The sequence below is a fragment of the Corvus hawaiiensis genome, chromosome 6, assembly GCF_020740725.1.
Source record: "Corvus hawaiiensis isolate bCorHaw1 chromosome 6, bCorHaw1.pri.cur, whole genome shotgun sequence".
Taxonomy (NCBI): domain Eukaryota; kingdom Metazoa; phylum Chordata; class Aves; order Passeriformes; family Corvidae; genus Corvus; species Corvus hawaiiensis.
The window spans coordinates 14,576,954-14,600,619 of record NC_063218.1 but is presented as its reverse complement, the minus strand read 5'-3'; the positions used below and the strand labels follow the sequence as shown (position 1 = coordinate 14,600,619).

At 38.2% G+C, this 23,666-nt stretch overlaps 1 long non-coding RNA gene across 2 annotated transcripts in view; it reads left to right on the top strand.

Annotated features, from left to right (window-relative positions):
- LOC125327551 overlaps nucleotides 1-23,666 on the top strand; it is a 93,230-nt gene that overhangs the window by 19,540 nt on the left and 50,024 nt on the right. For both annotated transcript variants that reach the window (XR_007204303.1, XR_007204304.1), the window contains exon 2: nucleotides 5,278-5,396. This is a non-coding gene — a long non-coding RNA (uncharacterized LOC125327551). The remainder of the gene's footprint in view (nucleotides 1-5,277; nucleotides 5,397-23,666) is intronic.

Sequence of the window (23,666 nt, the reverse complement as noted above, 5' to 3'; positions counted from 1 at the left end):
TTCAAACACCCTTGTTTTTTGCAAGATTCAGTCATAGATTGACTACCTTATATTTTGTTAATCAGGCAGAGATGTTGCACATCTTTATCTGTAATGCCTTTTTCAGCTCTGCCTGTATAATCCATTCCTTTCATTTACCTCCTTTTTTCTGCTTTTCTATTCTGCACTGCATGCCTATTTATCCCTTCTCAAATAAACAGTTCACAACTTTTTGTGGTATATTCCACAGAATCTCAGCTGACAGTCTGTGTTTGGCTTTTATGCATACTTGAGTGGACCTTGTGCAATTGGAAAAAAACCCTGACTGGGTTTAGGTGGAGTTGCTTGTGGTATAGATAAAGACAAAACTGGTTTGTTAAGTGTGTAAAGTCTCCAAAATTCAGTGCAGGGTAAGGAAAGGAGTGGATAAAAAGGAGATCTTCTTGGTATTCTGAAAAACTCCCAGCTAGTTATTTGGTACCCTGATATTTCCAAATACTGTCTCATTTATAACCACAAAGATGCTTGCAAATGAGTGAGGCTCATAAAGAAAAGAATCATTATGACATTTCAGCTCCTCAAGAAATGATGTCTGCTGAGTGTGTGTGTAAGGATGAACTTATGTCTAGAAAGCACAGTTTATAATGATAACCTGTGGTTCTTTCCTACCTTTACCTCAAACTGCTTGTAATTCACTTAATTGCTCTCTTTCTCAGTGGCTATAGCAATACAACTTCTTCACCTTGAAAATAAAACTGTAAAGCACAATTTTGTTTCTCTCGAAAAGCAGTGTAGTATGCATTTGTTGAGAATCAGTTTGGGATTCATGGACTGAAAGAACTTTTTTCCTTTCTTTTTCTCCTTCCCATAAAAATTATTTGCACTCCTGACCCCTCTTCCATCCTCCTCATGTTCTAGTTGCTTGTCAATATATGAAGTCTTGGATATGGCAATGTTTCATGCAGGGCCACTGCACTATTTGTAGCTTCTCTGTGATTAATATTCTGTCATTTAAGTCCAGTCCTGTGCTCCTAATGTCAAACTGGTTTTGTTCAATATGATCAGAAAGGTAGCATATGTTTCCATGTTGAGTCCCACTGCCATTTCTGGAGGTATCTCCTATTAATCAAGAAGGCTACTTTGTCATAGTGCAGCTAAAGTTATCACCAAACTTTAAGTACAAAGTTTGAATAATAATGACTCCTCTTTTGCTAAATGGAGTTAACACAGATGAATAGCTTTCCTGATGGTTTATTATATCAGTCTTTCAGAACATTGACTGATTTTTTTTATTACCATGAAAGCTTTTGTCTTATGAAAATTACTTGGGACCACAGGTCAATGTTTTTCATGTCACATTTCTATAATAAGTACATTGCTTTATTATACTTTGTATTCTGCCACTGCAACCTGTATGTCAGTTAAATTTATTTGTCATGATACCACTGCCAGGCTACCATTAAATTGTTAAAGGATATTCAGGAAATGTTGTTGCAGTAACCTTTAGAGGAAGACATATGGAAATGGACTATAACTGTTAATTAACATTTCGAACTACAAACCTTCCAAAGTATAAGGCCTGGTATGGATCACTACACATGAGCAGAATACTTAGAGGGATGATGATCATGCTTTTCCTGAGACAACAGATGCTTCAAGTTCAAATTGCCTATCTATCTATTTAAACTAGGAGACTAAACTGTTAAAGAACAAAAATGAAGTCTAGAGAAAGATTGAAATTTATGTCTCTCTTCTGTCCATCCACACCAATCTCAAAAATAAAATGGCCTGTAACTCTTGTCTGTCTCAACAGTGTTTAAAAATTGCTGCTCACAGAAGAACAGAGAGCATAAGGGATGCATAAGAAAAGAGAACCCATGGGAGAAGCTCCTGAGGTGTTTCAGGTTAAGCTGAACCAGGGATCCCAAGTCTTGGATACATCACACTCCCCACTGGAGAAGGCAATGACAGAGAAGAGGTTGCTGTCTCTGAGCTAACATGCTGTGATGCTTCCCAGACATGTCCTGGGAATAAAAAGTTGGACTGCTTGCAGATAGGCTGAAGCTGGGGAGGATTAAACTTTCCTGCTCCAGACATTGTGATCTCGAACAAGATTGGTATGTTAAGGGATATTTAGAACATTAATTGTTCATGCATCAGAGCTGGTCAGAATTCCTGAAGCTAGAGTTCTTAATGCTGATGCCATAGTAATATAAGTAGCTGAAGATGACATAATCCATCACTGTTGAAGAAAGAGTCTCACTGCTTTTCTGCCTGTTAAACTTTGATTTACATTGATTCCCTGACATGGTTTGGTGTGGGGCTGCACAAATCCTTGTGGCAGCATAAACTATCATAGGAACATGCTGGATTTTTGAAGGTGGGAGAAACAGGGAGCTGTGTGTACCAAAACAGGTTTGGAGTTACAGTGGGAACAGTAGTCCCAACAGGCAGCTGCTAACAACATGGAATAGGGATAAAAATAGAGTGAGGTTGAAGCAGGACATGTGCTTGTAGCCCAAGCAAGTATGGTTAGGTGAAAATATACATGGGTAAGTATGATATGTGTGAAAAGCAAAATGATAGACAATGAAAGGAAATCCACAGGCTTGAGAAGACAGAATTGTTTGCTCTGAAAGGAATGATGTTGTCTATCAAATCTGGCAGAAAGCCCCAATTTTGCCAGATTTGATCTGCCTGACCTCACTGTATGTAAGCCTAAGCTGCGCAACAATCTGAAGAGTGTAAAAAATGGGAGGTGTCAATTGAATACAAGTTTTTTTTCCTGTGGACACTAAGGTAACTGGAGTAAATTGAAAATTTGTGGTGAACTCAGACAACAGACTGATGGTTGAATCAAAGTTTTTGTACTTTCCTAAGCATTAGATTTCATAGATGGCACTGTGAATTCTGGTTATGTACATGTGGGTAGGTAGCTATTCTCACAGCACCTCTCCAAGTATTAGCTTGTTTTCCTTCTTTAGGGTTATTGCCTGGCACAAACAGTATAAAATAGGTTGCAGGAGCTCAATAATCAAGCTTAAAATATTCAGAGAATGCAGCATTAGAATTACATATTTGAGAGGAAAAACTACTTAAAGATAGAAATACGGGACGCCAATATAATTATTGTTTCCATTGTTCCATTGTTCACTGTTGTCTCACTAGGTGAAAACTAAAACAGAGGCTTTGGAAAGAACTGCAGTGTATCTTTCATGCAGGTTCCTTCTCACTACAGTGTATTTCAGCATCCAAAATTACACTTCTGGAAAGGTTCTTCCTACTTAATCCGCTGCTTTCATTAGAGTTGTTCTTTTTCATTATTCCTTATACGTTTAGGGCTAATCAGCAAATATCAAAATTTCTTGCTTTTCTGAAAGCAGTTTCTCTATGAAACAAGTGTGGATGTCCACAAGTTCTTCTTGAGTTTTGGAGTAGCAGTAAACCCCTAACTTGTTTAAGTATTTGAAGTTTTCACTTGGCTTGGATGAAATAAAATATATTGTAACATAGACATAGAAAAAGAGAAATTGCTTTAAGGAATATTCCAATGCAGTTCACTAACCATCAAGTATTGTTCTACTTCTCTGAGCTTAAATCTCTACTGACATGAATCTTTTATATCCTGCAGTGCAAGTTGTACTACTTGGATAACTAATACAGTTAAAGCAGAGATTTCATTAGACCTGAGAAAGTTTGGAATTGGTTGTGATTGTTGAGCAATTGAGTCTCCACTTTGTGGCAGTGGAAATTTTTTATGTTTTAATAAAAAAATATTCTTGAATGTATTCCTGAACTTGATTTTAGCCATCACTAGTTTAAAAAAAGAAAGAAAACGTAATTTGAAATGTGTTTTTGAGACAGCAAGACAGCAGTTTGAAGGTATATTTTCTGTGTAGTAGTACATGTTGGTTCCTCTTTTTATCTGTGGCTTTTAATGTGAGTTTATTAGCATGGAAATTAGAATGATGACGTTAAATAAGATGAGCAGACAATGACAGAAGAATAAAGGGGAATTGTGACAGTCACAGAGGCAGGTCTAACAAAACCATGGCCAAAGGTTTTCTGTATCTATATATAATAATGTGCCAAATTCAGCAACTGCTACAGTGGGGATTCTGTAACATGATGTGTCAAACAAGGAGGCCCATGGGAAAGAAATATATATGGACCGATTCTTGAGCATTGCAACTGTTTATGGAAATTATGTGTACTGAAATATGACATGTTTTACCTAGAGTAGGACAAAACATAAATATTGAACATTTTATTTGTTTAAAAAACATTCTTGGGCCTATCCTAAAACCAATCATGTTTTTACCCCAAAATGGGCCAAAAAGATATTAATTTATTTTGCTTAGAACTCCAAGGTGATACTTTGATGAACTTCATGAGGTTTCTGCTGTCCTGTTTCCTGAGTTTATTAGGGTCCCTATGTATTGGATTGTGGCTTGGTATCTGTTGTAGCCATCATTTCCCTAAAATGGACATATGTTAGCCTTGTTTACACTCATTAGGGCCCTCCTCTGATTGCTGCAGTTTTCCCCAGGTGATGGGCAGTAACCTCACAGTCATGCTAGAGATCTCTGTGGACAACTAAAGGAGCCCCTTACACTGAGTATGTCCAGTCTGTAGGCAGTTCCTGGACTACTGCTCCCCTGCTGATGATTGCTCCTCTTCTTTGCAGAAACACAAAGGTCCAGGAGCAGCTTTTACCTGTGAAGACAAAGGCAAGAAAGGCATTTAACCTTTTCAGTGCAAGTTCTCTGCCCTTCAGCACACCCATGTTTTCATTGATCTTCCTTTTGCAGGCTCATGGACCTGTAGTATCCCTCTTCGTGAAGTCTTTGAGCACCAGATGGTTATGTCTTTCCTGATTTTGTCCCAAAATATTAAGTTTTAATTGTTTACCTCCCTTTTCTTGCTTAAATTCTTGTACATTCACTTTTTGCATTTTAGCCATCATGAGTGTCATCAGGCTTCCTAAGCTAGATGACAATTCTCTTTTTTACCTTTTTTTGAGTTCATGGTATTTTGCCTGTTGCAAATATCCTGTAAATAGCATCTTGTGTAGTCTTTTTCCCATGACTTGGTTGGAAAAGAGGAAACAGTCTGATAAAGAAAATTTCAGTACAAACAACCTGTTTGACAAAATTGTAATAAAATGCAAAAGTTATTAACAGAAATTGTAGGGCTACTTCCTTTAACAAAAAATGTTTTACTGCTGTTGATAAAATGATGTATTTTTTCTTATTCAATTTGTTTGTTATTAATCTCTTCTCTCCCCACTATCCATAGGAAATGAATACTGTGTACCCAGACAGCCATAAACCTTCAGCTGCAGACCACTGACAGAAGTCTGTAGACCACCAGTTTGGGAAACCTCTGCTTTAAACTCTAAATGATTCAACATTTGTGTAAGTCAGACATATTCTGCTATTATATAACTAAATAATTTTATATCCATGTTCATTGTAATGCTAAGAGGTTCAGACAGTGTATGAACTGTTTACTCTTGCAAATGGTCTCTCTAATAATAAGGTGAACTTAAAACGTGCAGGAAAAGCTGTGTGCTGTTTGCAGGCTGTTAAAGAAATCCTTGCTACAGTGACATGTTTTGTAATGCTTACATGGTTTGAGTTGTTTTGGTTTTTTTTAACATGAATCTTTGGCTGAAAACAATATTCTAAACAACTAAGCTCCTCTTATATTGTTATTTAAGGCAAGGCTCAGATATTGTTGTTTATAATGCAAATGACTCATAGAAAGTACAGAGCTGACAAACAGAGAATTTTTTTTTTCCCTAACTGAGTATTTCAGGCAAAGACAAATAGTGGTATTTAAATTTTTACTTCCTCTGTTTCTCTGACCTTTTTTTACTTTACATACATAGAGATACTATGGAAATGCAAAAGCATTACAAGGGGAGAAAAATTTGACTAATATAGGTTGAAGTGTTTTATGAATGGAAACTGAAACACAAGCTGTAGGGAAATCACTTAAGTCACTGCTGAGATGCATTCATCTCTGGTAGTGCATAAAAGTTAATTAACAGTGCAGTGAACTGGAGGCAATTCAGAGAGAAGCATTATTAGATGAGGATGTACAAAGAAAGTGAAATGTCTTTCAGTTTACTGACTAAGGATGAATATCTACTAACGTCCACAAGTGACCTTGACAGCAAGGAGGAACAGTCTGACTGGGGATGTTCCTTGGGGTGTTCTCTCTGTGGGATTAATAGGATAAAAGAACAGGTGATCAGGTTGTGATGTGAAAGACTAAGGCCTTTTCCATCCTAATGTCTGGCAGCTGTTGAGGCTGCATCCATATAGCCTCTATATGCAGAAAAGAAAACATTTTTACTGATTCAGCACACTCATATAGGGCCACCTAATGTAAATTACACTTTTCTGTTGTATATATCTCAACTGAAAGTAGAGAACAGCAAAAGCCACTGAGGACTGGATACTGAATTCTAAACTTGGATAGATTTCAAGACAAGGAATAGTAAAGCCATTGTTTCGTGTATTTAAAGCTAAACTAGAACTACTGCTTAAAGTATTTTGAGAACAGTTCTGCCCTCACAAGGGGGGGGGACTTAATACTCTTAATTAATCATTTTTGACTGTATTTCTTGTTATGGGATGACAGAGTTTCCTAGTGCCAGCCCTGGATAGGCTTACAAGAGCTATTAACCTCAAACATCTATTTGCATAGACTTTCCTGGTTTTATTCTGGTTACTCCTTTGTTGGAACACTTGGTGGAAAATAGGTGATTAATCTGTGCCTGCTCCTGACAGCTGAATTTTCCTATCTTCAGTTTTCTTACCATTTTCTAGATAGATTTGGGATATGGAGTTTGTGAACAGTAACAGGCTGCTACTGGTGTGATCAAGGACAACTAGATTTCAAAAAAATCCTCAAATTTCCCTTGATTGCATGTCTTCTGCTGTCAGCTTCTTCTCTCCTAGATTTTTCAGGATTTTCACTTGCTGTAGCTTCTCCATGCATGTTACACGAGTTCCTACGTCACTGTCAGAATTATGGGACTTTAAAATTTTAGCCCTATTTCTTCTATTCAAATGGTAAAATGAGATGGATCTATCTGCATCTTTATTCAGGTTAAGAATAATTGATATTCTAAAAAATAATTTCCAATCCAGTACGTGATCAATTAATGTCCAGAAGCTCTCTTTCTCTATTGATGTCCAGAATGAAGGTTAAGAAGTGCTGCATCTTATTTTGAATATAACAAAGTTGTAAAGCTAGGAGCTTGGTCGTTGCTTGTTTGAACTAAACCCTTGCTGTATGCCTCATTGGCTAGCCAGGCATTCAAAGAGCTCACATACAACTTGCTGATGTTTTGATGAGTGACTGAGGTCTGCAGATGAAGGTCCAGGAGAATTCCTGGGAAAGTGAGCTCTGTAGCAACTGGAAACAAAGCTGTGGTAGCTGGATGCTTTCACTTACCCGTTGTTCTAGACTGTGAGCTGGCAGCCAGTTGGCAAAAGGAGACAGAAATATATTCTGGAAAACATTTCTGTTCAAATGAGTAAAAGGATAGAGTACAAATAAAACAAGAGTGAGAGACAGGAAGATAGCATGAAAATAACAATTTGAGTTATTGTCACAAGGGAGCATTGCACATGGCATCACATAATGCATGAGTTAATCATCACAACATTCTTTGGAAATGAAGCAGAAAAGTACAGAACATGACAAGAATTATATTCAAATGCAATAAAATCTTATTTGAAAGTTGTTTACATTTTAAAAAGTAGATCAGTAAATTAAGGGTAGGTTAAACTGGTTTGTGAAAATTCCAGGAACTTGGCAGAATTCATTCATACAGTGAAATTAATTTGAGGCTGACATATTTTCCTCCATAAGGTTGATTGCAGCAGGCTCCCCCTCACTGGAGACTGAGTCTTGTGCAGCATTCCTTAAGAAAGCAATGCTGGCAAACCAGGCTCTGACACAGTGAGTCAACTTAGCTCTTTGTACCTTACGTGGTTCCTTCATGGGTGTAATTCAGAGAAGTGCTGGCAGAGCACAGTGGCTGCACTGTTACCTGGACTGCAGTAGTGTGATAAACTATCACCAACCTGTGACACCCAAAGCAGACCCTCCCAGCAGTGTTCGCCATTGCTTCTGATAAGAATGTCTTCACTTTGCCAAGACTGGCTGCTGTATTTAGCAGAAAGGGGCCAAGTGGGGCTCCCCATGGGACCTCCCATCCTGGAGCTAATCTAGAAGTAACCAGGAGAGAGAGAGAAAAAGGAGAAAAAACAAGAGCAATAAAGGAAATGATGTGAGGAAGAAAAACATGAAAGCAACAGAGGAAAACCACTTAAAACAAAACAAAAGAAAGGACAGGAAGGTTAAATTCACTCCCTGGGCCAGATGCATCCCTGGAGCCTCAGCAATGCAGCCCTGGCCATAGTGGATACCCTGGTGGAGCTAAGGTATTCCCTGAAACATGACTTTTGTCATGATGCATGATGTCATCTTCTAAAAAGGGGTTGTGTGATGCGTGCTATCCAACCTTCCCTGAAAAACTAGGACCTTACAATTGATATGGGTCATGATGTGGTTATGGGACTTAAGTGCTAAGAGTTACATATACCCCTGGAATTAATTTGACTGCTGTGTACCAAAATCTAGTTTATCTCCTTATTATCTTCCAACCATTAAATTGTTAGAGCTTGAGCTGTATAAATGCTTTAAAGAAAGGCAGCTTCTAGTCACAAAGGAATATTGCAGAAAATTTGCCTTCTGAGCATGGTTATGTAACGCCCACTTATTTTAATTAGACTTTAGCTCTCAGAGTCCCACTTTACCTAAGTGGCATGATCACTGAAACACAGTAGAGCTCTGTGATAGCAAATGCAATCTATCTGCTCCTTTCAGCAGTGACTTACTTCTTCTTTAATATTATGTCTCTCAGGCATGTGAGCCCCAAGCAGCTACTTGCAGTGTTGTCTATTATTAGTGCTTACTCAGAATGGGTCTTGTTCTCCAGCAGAAGTGCAAGAAATGTCTGTGTAAGCATTGCATAGCTTTAATTCTCCTACAGAAGAGTGGTCCTCAGGGAGGAGAGTCAAATAAACAGCAGCCTAAACTGTACTCCAGGTAGCTGAACACCAGGAGCAGGACCAAACCCAATTACTCACAAAGTGATGCTGATGTTAGTGTTTTCTCAGGAAGATACACCCAGCAGAGATGAGGTTTTTTTAAGTAAGTAAATTCCAACTAATTAAAGGTTTCCCTTCCTTCCATTCCTACTTGAAATTTTTGCTTCAATAAAGTCTTTGGCAAGCATGAAAAAGGTATCGTGATTACATCCATTAACTCCTTTAACCCTGCAGCCAACTGCCTCTTCTTCTCATAGTTTTTGTGATGTGTCCTGCTGCAGAACATGGAGACCCATTTGGCCATGCACTGAATGACTGCAATTTCAGTGTTCAAACCCAAAACAAAAGACGAACTGTACATTTGTTGTATGCTAAAAGGATGATTTGTGCATGTAGGTGGCAACAATCCCGTTCTGGGTTTTGGTTCAGCATTCTTGCACTTCTAACTGAGCAGACGAAACAATTTGTTTCCATGTAATCATGGCAAGTCTACAGGAAATTCTTGATAATTGTGCTATGCTTTGTTATGATGGTGAATTACTGCATATGTTTCTGCCATACTCATTAGTCTTACTTTGCAGTCTTCACCCTGCATGTGCACTGACATAAATTGGACATTGAGATTAAAAGGCAGTGTCTTCATGAACCAGATTGTTTTAAGGTCACCTTTTTTATCTTGTTTTCTGACATTAGTTGCCCTTTCAAATCTGAAAATGGGAGACATCATACTTTTTTCTCTCACTGTCTGATTTAGAGACTGAATACTTTATAAAACATGCCATCCCTTAGTAAAAAAGCAGGAACTAATTCCAAGAATAAGTATCTTACAAAAACAAACAAAAAATCCTATCCTATGTATAGATAAAACAGTCTTGGAGCAATAGGAAGTGTGGGCTGTGCCTGGAGAGATGAGATATAGCTGATAAAAATTCAGGAGTACATAGATTGGCAGGGGAATTTAAATAAACCTGTTTAGGGAAAGAGAATAAGCAAGGTAATAATCAAATGATACAACCCTTAGTGAGCATTTGCAGCAGTTTGTTTCACCGAGTGGATTGTTTACTTCTCAGAGCAGTCACTGCAGTCAAGCAGGAAAAGAAATGCAGTCGAGCATCTGCTACATGTCTTCTTTTCTCAGTGGACACTACAGTTTTTACCAGACATGACGCATACACACAAGAGGCACGTCAGGAAGAAGCTCAAAGTACTCGCTCAGTCATCTGGCAGTATCTAGTCTAAAAGAATAGCTAACCACCAAATGGATAAGTTATATCAGGAACTATACCTGTGTAAACTGCATCCATAATCATGTTTATTATGGTCAATTCCTACAAAAATGCTGCAGTGGAGAAGTTAAAAGGAGGCTAAATGCAGAGATCACTTGAGTAATAGGATTGTCTGAACTTTTTTAAGGAAATTGGTCAGGAAACTGATATTTACAGAACATTAAGCTGTTGGAAAAATTACCATTTTTTGTTTAGATCTCTTAATAAAAGGCAACTTCTCTTTTGTCAAAAATGGACTGTCAAAACGTGAATATGTGTTTCTACATAGATATGCTCTCTCAGTGCTTCTTGTGTCTTTTGTTGCCTGATGTTTCAATGTACCAAATTTGTGGTGATCTTGCAGTGAGGGGCTCACCACAGGTCTGAATATACTTAAATACTCAAAGGTTAGTATCTAATGCCATGTCTGCCCAAGAATCTGAAGCACAGGCCAGTTCCAGCTTGGATCATAGCCAAGCTTGCCATGTACTGAGCCTGCATGAATAAACTGAGAGGTGTGAATTTTTAGTTCAAATGTTATCCTGTGATAATGTGTCTAAATGCACTGCGAACCTGAGGTGACATAAAACGTGGAGTTAACTTATGACCATCTAAATCTGATTATATAGCTGTGCCTTAAAATGACCCTTAAGCCCAAAATCACTCTTCTATAACTCTTGTGAAAGTAATTGCTGGTGCTTTCTGCTTGACTGGTTCTGAAGACAGAATATGCAATGCATCCTTGTACTCCTAAGGAACATGTATGAATGAGCTTGTGCTGTGCTTTTCTCTTGTCAGTCTCTTGAATAGGAGGGAAACCATAATAAGCTACTTCTTATGAGTGCTACGTATACTGTGGCAGTATCATGGCCTTTCCAGATAAAGCGGTTCAAATTCCTAAATTTCAGAGATTCAGCTGACAACCGAGTTGCCTAAATTTGTTATGCCTACCTGCAGGAGTTTGTTTGTGGCCTAAAGGCTTGCTTCAGTCACCCCCACACAGGAACTGCTGCCATTTCAGATGCCCTGGAGTATGCAAGGCACCTTGACAGCTCTGCAAGATGTATTGCCAACAGGACAGACAGGTTATGCTGTCCATCTCAAATGGCACTGGCTCCTTCTGTGTGGGCAATGGATTGAGCCCTCCCTATCAAAGCCCTTATTAGAGTCAATAAAGATCAAGGCTGGATTCACTGGAGCTGAGCGAATGATTCAGCTCTGCAGCTGCTGGTTCCCTTGGTTGGGGTGAACTGAATTGTGCACTAGGTTGTATTGGCTGGATTACTGCTGACTGCAGCAGGCAGATGTGTGCCTGCCTAAATGTAGATAACTGTGTTTAAATAGCCTAAACACAAAAATAGTTTGAATGGTCAGGAATTAACTTTTGGAATTTGAAAGGATAGCAGCAGAAGCTTCTTTTCAGAACCAATACAGAGCAATCAGAGTACCTATAAAGTTTAAAGGCCTCATGGGTGTTTTTCCTATGGCAGTTTATAAGGGGAAACTGTTATTTACCTGGTATACAAAAATTAACATATAAGGCAGACCAATTAACAAATGACCTGTCAGACAGGTTCCCAAAGAAAAGCAGAGTCTATCGCTTTGTGGTTTTTAAATGCTAGAAGACACACTAATGATCGATGGGATGTTTGCAAGAGGTGAACTGGAGCTAGATAACATCACCACAGTTTTTGGCTGCTCTGATCCCAAAAGCTTTGTGGGGCAAGATTTCCCATTCCTCATTAATGAAGAGTTAAAAGGGAGGAGGTGTGCTATTTCTTTCAGTAATAGATTTTTCAGGTAGTAAATGCTGAGCTTTATGTGCTGTTTCTCTGCTACAGGGCTGGCCTTGTTGTACTGAAGACAGAGGTGCAGTAGCATTCACATGTGCAAAATTTAATTACTCTGATTTATCAAGCAATTATTTTTCCTACTAGTTTTATTTAACTGTGGGAGATCTCATCCTTTCTTTGAGCGTAATGAGTGCATTTGCTTCGGGAAGCAATTTGCCATTCACAGATGAATTCTCTTTAACAGTGACTTTGCCTTTATTTTTCATTTTCAAATGAAATTACATTCTCAATTTGTTAGTAAATTTGAGCAGCAAATTCCTTAGTTTATGGGAACAGTGAATTCTTTATTGCATGATGACAGAGCTTCTTCAGGAAAGCGATTCCCATCAAAAGCTTCTAAAATTGATAAGCCATGCTGGTGGAAGATGGAAATTTTGAGTTTGAGCCACTAGGCTGGAGAAGATCTCATATTCAGAGTTCCTATAACCTGCATGAGAGCACTTGACTTCTAATCTATAACATAAATTATAATCACCACATCCATTTTTCAGCCATTTAAGTGAATTAAGGAGTGTTCTGTTTCAGAACATTTATAGAACAGAAACATTTATATCAAGTACATTATATCCAAAGTACTTGATATAAATACCAATGTCCAGGAGATGGTTTGAGTCTCTAACTGTCAGGCTTGCACAAGCTTTTAGCTCAAAGTTTCGATAAGGGGACACCATGTCATCTTGTTACTATTACCTCTGGTTAATATAGTGCTTGCTTTGTGATTCTCACTCCCATTTAGAAGTATCTATCTCTTCCTTGCATCATGAGAAGGGTTTGTTTGTACTGTCTATGTCTGTGGTTTCTTCTGAGGGATCAGATAAATCAAAGGAGGTGAATCTTATTCTGAAAATACAGGCTCTCACAGAGAAGAGGGTTAGTTAGGTTGTCCTGCTTCTGCTGTCATGGGTTAGCAAGCATAGTCCCGGAAGTGATGTTCTTGCAAAGGGGTGCTTACAGCTTCCTCTGTGACCTAACAGAACCTATCAGATGGCCAGTTTGAATATGGACAATTCTTTAAGCCACTTAAAGTTGTGACCGCCTCTGTGATCCACACTTAAGAATAGGAAACTCTCCCCATAACTCTGTCTCATTTCTGGTGTTGGGACAGGTGGCTGCGGGCCCCGTGCTGGGGCCAGCGGGCCCAGCCCAGGCCCTGCTTGGGCCAGGCCGGGCCAGGCCACGGCCATCCTGGAGCCGATGGGCCCTGTTCCACCTGTGGATACCCCCCCCCCCCCCATAGCCCTGCTGTGGGCAGCCGGAGCGGCTCGGCTCTCCCCCACGTCCAGGGTGGCCAAGATTCAGCTGAAGCTGCACCGATGTCCGGCAGAGATCGTGTGACCAACAAAGATAAGCAACATTCCAGCTGCCAGGCCTAGGTGAGATTAACCCTTTTAGTCCTGTGAAGAGCTGAAAACCTGAGGGAAGAGAAACAGGAAATGCTTAAAGCTGAAGTTCTGTTGTAAAGCTATGATGTATCAGAGTACCCATTGTAATTTCATGAAGGCATGGGGGGTGGAGCGTTCAACTTGTACTTGTGAGCAAAAGCACCTGCGCTGAGATAGGCAGATGCTGACACAGCTGTAATTTCATAAGAAGTTTGAACAGGGAGAGATGGAAGTGATGAGGACTTTTGCTCCAAATGGGAAAGGAGAAAACCTCAGTTCCTAGAGATGCTCCCAGAGATAGTCCTAGAGATGAAGATGTTGAGGACCCTTTGCTCCCAGGGAAGGAGAAGGGCCTCTGTTCTTAGAGATGAAATGCTCCCAGAGATGGGTGAAGAGAACTTTTGTTTCTGAACGGCTCAACCTTAAAGTTGTACCCCAAAAAACTTCAAGAGTGGACCCTTGAAAGCAGTTGTGGGAAAAGCTGCAAGTCGTGGGAAGGGACTCACATGCGAGCAGAGAACCAACCCGGGCGGCTGTCTCGTTGTGATAATGTTTTCATAGCATGGGCAAGAGAGACTCCTCTTCCTAAATGGACTGAACAAGGTTATTATGGAAGTGGTAACAGACTGAACATCTCAAAGGTTGTCTTTTTACATTGTCACTGGGAGAAGGGAGGAAGATGGGGGGAGGAGAAGTGTTCTGAAGGTGTGGTATAATTTTTTTTCCTTCTTTTAGGTCTGTTAATAAACTTCTTTATATTCTTTCAAGTTTGGTGCCTGCTTTGCGTTTCTCCAAATTCTTATCTCACAGAAGGTAAACAGTAATGAGTATTTTGGACCAAACCACTACACTAAATTGGTGTTTCCACCCAGTTACAAACCCAACCTGCTACACTGGGGATAAAGGCAAGCCTTCTTTTTCAGCATTTAAAAAGAACCATTACTGAAGAACTCTTATTCACAGAATGGTTGGGTTTATATCAGTCAAAGATGTGACCTATATATGTCACAACTCCAGATTTCAATGGTGAGGGCCTAGAATCTGACAGCAGCCTCACTGGGCTGTGGAAGCTGATTCCTCCTGGTTTTGCCTCCATTCCCTGTCTTTCTTTGCACATTGAACATCTTCCAGTATTTTGTCTACTTTTCTTTTTAGCATATTCCATTGGAAACTTCTCTTTTTCTTATTTTAAATTTAATATTATCCATTCTAAACTATTGTGCTAAATTGGTCTTTATAATTTCCAATTCACGTGGAGCATCTCATCATGTTCTCCATTTTACCAAACCACCTTCTACTTTTTTGTATCACTGCTTATCACATACATACAGGGTTGCATCTCCCAAGGTCTGTAACTTTCACCAGATTCATTTCCCACACTCGTAACAGCAGAAAACAGCCTAGTTTTCATTTGAAAAGCAATCCAGTTGGAACAAAAATAATTAGGATACATCAGAAAAAAAAGCCGTGTGGACTGTTACAGGAGAGAAAATGCTCTTCACATGGAATTTTCTTCTTTTCATTCTTGAATGCTTGAGAGTTTTCTCTTGATTCACAGTGATAAGATGCACTTAATGTAGTTGCAATCTAGAAATCACAGGATCTCACAGAATCACAAGAGCTGAAACTAGAAGGGGCCTCTGGAGACTGTGCAGTCCAAACCGGTGCTCAAAGCAGGGTCAACTGCAGCATATTGCTCAAGGCTGAAGATTCTATAACATCTCTGGGCAATGTGTTGCAGTATTCAACAGTATTCAATTAATCTGTTTATAATGTCTAGATGGTAAGGCCAGAAGAAAGCATTAGAACCCTGTAGTTTAATCTCCTTCAGAAAAAAAAAATAAAGACACTGTCAGTCATTTCTGCATAAAGCCACATATATTATCTGTTGCAAGACAGTATATTTCATAGGAAGGGCTTGTATCTCCAAATGCAGCTAGAAGTAATTGAGACTCTACAACATCCATTGATGATTTGTTCTAGCAGTTATTTGCCTCTGCAAAACAGAGAGAGAAAAACCTGAAAGGACACAGAAAATAAAACAGGAAGAGACCCAGGATGCCAACTCCCTTAATCTGAAGCTGCGTCATTTATGCCTAAGCATTTTTTGATAGGTGTTTGTCTATCTTTTCATTGATAAACTCCAGTGATGGAGACTGAGCTGTTTTGTGAACAACTTTGGTTGTGCAAAAGTTTTTCCAAGGCCTGGCTTTGAATTTTCCTTGTTAGTATTTATGTGTGAAACTTCTTGCTTTATCCCAAGTGTTCATGGAGAATTGCTTAGTGTCTTCCTTACAGCTACTTTTTTCACATCTGAAAACTGTTAAAGTTCCTTTCAGATTTCTTTCCTTTAGATTATATGACCCATTCAACTCTTCTTGAACAATATTTTATTGAATTCTGTCATTCTGCTCTCTTAACTTCTTTCAGATGACCTAGACTATTCTCAAGGAGTAGTGCTTGTAACTGAGAACCTACTCCAGTGGATGCTGTACCAGCTCTTACAGCCAGCCTTTCATTTAGGCAGTAGGTTTGCTTTTGGCAATGTTATTGGCATGTGCTCATATCTGATCCATTTTAATCCTTAGATATCTTATAGCAGAGCAGATCTGTCATTTCCTATCCTCATCTGTGTAGTGTAATTTAAGTGTAGAACTTCTTTTCTTTTCCCTCTAATATGAATCCTGGTTTTGCAGGAATATTCTTTAACCTTTTAAGATTATTTGGACTTCTACTCCTAGACCTTTCAGTGCTTGAAACTTCTGCAAGTTTGGTATTATCTCTGTATATACTATTATATTATATCTATAATGTCATATAAGTGATTTATGACAATATATTATAATATCAGATTCTGCAATATTGTATTTAAATATACTTTCATTTTGAATGGAATATCCTAAAATAGTTGTTGATGCAACTTCCAGCTCTGAAAGTCATAAAGTTGCATGTTTGTTGAAATCAGGACAGCCTACCACATAAAAGTCAAGTATATACTTACTATGCTTTTTTTATGTTCTTCCTTGACAACTGCTAGTGGCTTCTGTCAGAGAAAGGATACTCAAATCAGTGAAGTTTAATTTTGACTTATAGAATCAGAGCATCATTTACAATGGAAAGGGCTCCCGAGATCATTAAGTCCAGTCATCAGCCTAGCACTGTCAAGCCATCCCCTAAACCATATCCATAGCACCACTCCACATGTCTTTTAAATACTTCCAGGAATGGTAATTACACCACATCCTTGGACAGCTTGTTCTAATGCTTGACCACGCTTTTGGTGAAGAAGCTTTTCCTAATATCCAATCTAAACCTCCCTTAGTGCAACTTGAAGCCATTTCCTCTCATCCTGTTGCTTGTTACTTGGGAGAAGAGACTGACCCCCACCTGGCTAGAACCCCCTTTCAGGTGGTGGTAGAGAGGGATAAGGTTGCCCTTGAGCCTCCTTTGCTTCAGACTAAACAGCCCCAGCTGCTTCAGCTGCTCCTCACAGGACTATTGCTCCATTGCCCTTCTCTGGACACGCTCCAGCACCTCAATGTCTTTCTCATTGTGAGGGGCCCAGAACTGAACACAGGATTTAAGGTGTGGCCTCATCAGTGCCAAGTACAGGGGGACAATCACTGCCCTGGGCCTGCTGGCCACACTATTGCTGATCCAGACCAGGATGGCACTGGCCTTCTTGGCCACCTGGGCACAGCTGGTTCATGTTCAGCTGCTGTCAACCAGCACCCCAGGTCCTTTTCTGCTGGGCAGTTTTCCAGCCACTCTGCCCCCAGCCTGCAGAGCTGCAGGGGGTTGTTGTTGACCCAAATGCAGGACCTGGCACTTGGCCTTGTTAACCTCATTGGCCTTGACCCATGGATCCAGCCTGTCCAGATCCCTCTCCAGAGCCTTCCTACCCTTCAGCAGCATGACACTCCCACCCAACTTCACGTTATCTTGTGACCAACAACTCTTCTTGTGACCCATTGTTTTTGTCTTATTTTTCACTGTTACACCTTAGTAAATCTGATCTCATACAAAGAATTAGATTAATTTACTATGATTTGATATTCAAAGGTCCATGCAGGCAGTCATGACTTTTCTGTCTTTTAGGTGTTTTTGAATGGTTTGCTTGACTCTTCATTGCAGGATTTTTCTAAAATTGAAAGTAAGCTGAGTGGTTTTCTCTCCTCTAGCCTGTCTATCCTCTCTTTTCCTTTTTTTTTTTTTTTAAATTAAATATAAGAGTGGCGTTTCTAAGTTTGGTGGAGCCTAATTTATTTTTGACAGGTTTTCAAAACATAATCATTTATCATCCACGGGACAAAAGGCAGGCTTAAGGAAAATACCTACAGAGAATTTCCACTGAGGCTATCTTAGAACCTCTCATTTACCTATTTTCCAATCTGTTTGTCACTGTTCTGGTTTTATTATTCATCTCTATCTCTGCAGCTCATTTTCTTAGCTGTAAGATCACAGTTGACATTTTTAGTGACGATGGAAGCAAAGATGACATTAACACTGTGACCTTCTCAAGATTCCTGTTGAGGAACAGGCTAGCATTTTTTAAAATATTCTAATACTAATAACATAAATATGCAGTATTTTCTCCTACTTGTCACTATGTTTCGCCTTTCTCACTTTATTCCCAGACTGCTGACACTCTAGTCCAGGATACTTTGTGCCTATGAATGGTTCTTTTTTGCTCCTTTTGTTTGTTTTAATAGCACTACCAGCTCTCTCCAATTCCTATTCCCCTTTTTACTGACATTATGTAAAAATCTAGCACTGCCACCTCCAAGTGTTTATTGCACTCTGCTGTCCTAAGCTCCATGATTTATGATGTTTGTGTTCTCCCTTCGAACCGTCTGAGGCTTGTTAATTCTGTCATCTATTTCATGGTCACTCTGACAGGTTGCTTTGCGTCTGCACAATCTCAACCTGTTCTTCCAGGCTGGCCAGAAACACAATCAGAGGCCCTTTCCTTTACTTGCTTTCTTTGCCTTTTGTAGAAATGGATATGTCACCATAAAACTTTGTTACCAATGTGTTCCTGTTTCTCTCCTTTCCAAGTGGTCTGGATGATGAAAGAGTCCACCTCAGACCTGTCCTGTGTTCTTCATACTTTTGCTGGTGGCCCAGAAAATGCATCGTCCACCTTATCTTTGTGACCAGACTCAAAACATGACAATGTCCTTTTACCTTCAACATTTTAGCAGGTTTTTATTCCTACATCACCTGGATTCAGAATAATATCAGTTATCTTTGATACACAGAGAATATGTCCTTTGTTTTATTTTTCATTGAGAGCTGAACAAGATATGTAGACTTATGTCTGCTAAATAATTAAATTAGGCAGTACTGAAGCGTTCAAAGCCTGGTACCTTCTGAGTCAAATTATTTGTTGGTATAAATCCCATGACTTCAATATGGTTTCTTAAGCAGAAGATGACCTGTATTTTCCCCTTGAAAATGGACAAAAAATACATTTATTTTCTTAAAACCTGAAGTTAAGTTTCGATTTGAATTTAGGAAATCATGAAACATTTGGACATACTTTCTGACCCATGTAATTATTATTTTAAATGTTATAGCCAGGGTAGTTCATAGACCAGAAGTAGTATTATTGCAGAGAAAAATAAACAAGACTGTGAGAGCAAAGACAGAACCCAGTACAAATAAAATCACTTTTCAGATCTTGTGGCTACTAAATTATAGGGCAATGAGGATTTCCCTTTTATATGATTAATTCAGATTTTAATAAGTAAGTTCTTCTGTAAAACTGCAGTCAATTTTTCATCATTAATGTAGAAGTTCAAAAAAGTATTCTTTCTCAAGATGAAAGGGGAAAAAAATACAATATTTTTGACTTTCTTAAACCTATCTCATATGACGGATTTATGTAATGAAAATAATATAGAAATTCCTTTGACTGTGACAGGAAATACAAATCAAGTGAATGGAAAGGCAGTTGCACTGAAATAAAGACATTTCAGAAGATAATGGGTTCACTACAAAAGGGTCTTCTGTTAAGTACTTCCTATAATTCTGTTTTCAGTGGAGCACCTGACGAGAGACAGGCAAAGATGCGTGTGGATAGATCATGTTTTTGTTCACTGGTAGCTGAAGATGTATTAGGGCTGTAGGCAAACCTAATGCAGTGAGGGTCGGAAGGACGGAAAATTTTTTGTCCAACCTGGAGTACTCTTTCCTGGTTAGTACAAAACCAAAAGAAACCAAGAAGAACCTACATAACTGACTTACTAATGCTTTAGATCTAATTTAACACGTTTGGCTAAAGGGGAAAGATTATCCAGCCACAGTGATTAGAGGCATAATACCCAGAAAGATCAATCAATTGTGTCTTCTGGGTCTCAAATGTCATCAGGAAAGGTCTACTAAGTTGTGCAAAGGTTTGTTTAGTTCTATATTAACTTTTTACCATTTCAAATAAATTTTCTGGAAAAGAGAACATTGTGCCAGGGAGAACATTTTATGGCTTAAAGTGATCTGTTGACTGGAATCTCAGAAACACATGGAAAGGATGACCTAGGAATCAGCCACATCTTACCACAGCTTTGAAAAAGGTATTCTGACTCAGTGCTGGTGTCTGGGCTTGTGGGTTTGCACAGCATCTTGTGCAAAGAATTATAGATGAAGATTCTTTCATTAAATTCAATGATCTGATGTCAAAAATATTTCTCAAGGAATACAAGAGATAATCTTTAGTAATGACAGTAGACCTGAACACATAATTACTCGTGTTGCCTTGTATTACTCCTTGTGGGAATTTCTAAATGTTTCTTCTTGCAGTCATAAAAGAAAAAAAAACCCCTTTGTTTTCTTGTAAATTTTTTTCCCTGCACTGTTGTTTTTTTAAATTTTAATTTTAATTTTAATAAAACTTGTGAGTATAATAGGAAGAAAAATGGGGGGGGGGGGGGGGCAGAAAATTCTGGCAATGTTATTCTCAGAATTGGTGTTTTATTACATTTCTATGCAGAGGTACAAATTCCCAACAGCAAAGAATGAAAAAATAAGGAAAATTTCCCAAAGGTCATAAAACTGGAGCAAAATTTCCAATGCCTGCAAAAGCATCACCCCAGATAGGCAGAAGTGTGTCTCAAATAGGCATCTACCTTTTTATGTGGAAGTAATTGATTCATACTATTTAAAACCTGTCCTAACTGGAGAAAAATGGTAATTCTCACTTGAATTCACAGAAGTCGATCTCAAAAAACATGTTCACAGAGCAGCAGATACCGCAACTGAAAACATCTTCAGAAATTCCATTTTAGAGCACTTCAGTAAAGCCCTTCTCTATGTTAGATCCTCATCCCTGTTCTTTTTAACTGAAGTATATCTTATGCCTCATGTGCACTGGATATCAAATTCAGGAATTACATAATTTGCTACAAGAGAAATGAGTGACTGCCTTAAGGGGTCATCTCCCATTCTGCTACTTCACAATAAATGTGAATGAAATCCTATTACAATGAAAGTAGTCACTAGAGGGAAATAGAACAGAATTTTGTCTCTAAATTTTAATGCTGAAACAGGAAAACTAAAAGTCACCATTCTAAAGGTGCTTTTGGTGCATCTGCCCTACTTTACAGTAATTTAGAAGTTCATAGATTTCCTGAAATTGATCAATTATTATTTTTTTATTTAAATGCAAAAACCTAGAAAACCCTTTATAATAATTTTTGAGAGCATGGGAAATTCCAGACTAGAGGAAAAAAAATTGATTTATTTGCTATAATTTCCTCAAGCATAGGCCAACAGAATTGCTAAGATGAAATTTGCTTGTTGCCTTATTCTTTGTAACATGCCCTTCTGATAGAAAACCATAGAGCTTTCCAGTTGTTGATGGGCAGGGCATCTCTGCTGTGTGTTGAGTTAGGCTATGCATAATATGAACTCTAAAACCGTTAGATTGATAGAGGGGTTTTTTTTAGGAGCTATTCCTTTTTTTTTTTTTTTTTTTTAATAGGAAAAATAACAGGTTTTTTTTTTATATAGGAAACTCATATCAGCATTTCAAACTTTTCTTTCTTCTTATCTAAGAGGTATTCTCTTATGATTTATTAAGAGGTATAGAGCATGTATTCTGCTAAAACTGTAGAGAAATCAAGTACTGTAACAATGAAATATTGTATGAAAGGATAGAAAAATATTTATGCAGATTCTTGTGGAATTTTTATTTATTTTTATTCTTTGTGGAATTTTATTTATTATGTTTGCTGCATATAAATTAGCCTTATAACTTCACCAAGGAGAGACACGAATAAATAAGTTCTTAGAGCAGAAAAAGTTGAAGTTTTAAATAACTTGCTGAAGGACAAAGCTGAAACAAAAAAGATAACAAAACAAAGTGGAAAAATATCTATTTTATTTGTTATGAATACCACTGTGGTTTCTGATATTTAAATACTTGAAAGTGTAAGATTTGTGAGATGAACAGCATTCTAAGAAATGGGCGTATTGGAGGAAACATTTCTGTAAATTTGATATGAGTGAGGGTTCTCTCCTTGTTCTGGATTTCATCACAAAAGCTTTGCGGAATTCTGCTAAATACTAACTTATTAAGAAAATTTTGCAATACAGTATAAATGAGAAAAGAATTTGGTTTATTTTGTTCAGCTTGAAACAGTTTAAATCAGAAATAAAATGATCACCCATGCAATGGTATTGTACTTTATGAGATTTGGTTGGGAAAAGTTTGTACAGCAGATTTTAAAAAGAGAAATACCATGTCAGAGATGAAATAAATTACAGAACTAGGTATTTGTTCTTGATATGTGTTCATACAAATTATTCTTCACTCTATGAAACAAAATATATTTTTGTGAATATATTCCTAGTTGGTTCTCTTATTTTCATAAGCGTGTGTATAATATATTAAATTACAAAACAAAGCAACACAAAAGAGCATTAGAAGACCATTAAAGTTGCAAAGAAAAAAACCCCCAAACCTTAAAGAAGACTGTTGAGCATGCAACTTACTGTGTATCATACTAGGGTTGCATTTATGGGCTAAAGTTTTCTAGTAAATTGCACCTTCCTCATAGATTATCAATTCTCTAAAATATGGTTATTATCCCATGACACCTCCAGTTCGTCCTTCCTCCCCACCTCCCCAACTTCACTTGCACATATTAGAAGCTATAATTTATTAAATAGATGGGATTTCAAAAGACATGGACAAAAATTTTTCCATTTACCATAATTTGTCTGTGAAAATACTACCTGGTCTTTATTTTCTGCTGAGTTTCACGTATATTTTTAAAATCATAAGGAGATCCCATACTGATGAAGTAGTATATGCAAATCGCATTCAAAACTGCTACACTCATGGTTGTATTAAGATTGTATATGCAATTATAATGCTGTCGCTGACTGACTTTGAGGATCTTAATCTTCCATTTTAAGACTATTTGGTGGCAGCTGTTCAATAAAATAAGCACTTGATATATAATTTGAAAAACTTAGCAGAGAATAATATGATTATCTAAAACTGACTGCAGAAAAAATATGTGCAGTTAGAAGGAAATAAGCCTATGTAGAGAAGAAGAACTTTACAGGCTATGGTGTCACAGGAGATAATTTTTCTTCACATAATAGAAATATATTTTTCATCCAGGATTAGGTGTTATAGTACAGAGGAAAACTCACAAGTGAAGTGTGGGAATTATGTTTTTACAAAAAGGTGTAGCCTTTAAACACACATCTTCTGGGACAAAGTCATTCAACATTTATGGAACTGTTTGAGTTTTCCAACAGGTCTAGGCATGTGTCTGCAAAACAAAACCTATTAAAAGTGATTTAGTGTGACACTCCTTGTGCACCAAGACAGCCAACCCCCCCTTCACTGACTGTAGACCTCACCCTGTTCAAGCTGCTGGAACAGAGCCAGCAGAGATGTGGGGCCTCCTCAGAAGGGGTCACTGCCCAGAGGCTGCTGTTGGAGAGAGGCAGATAATGTTCAGCTGGGAAATTACCGTGGAACAGCAAGCTTGGATCATGGTCTCTGGTGTCTTTGCTGAGTTAAGCTTTTCCAAAACCTTC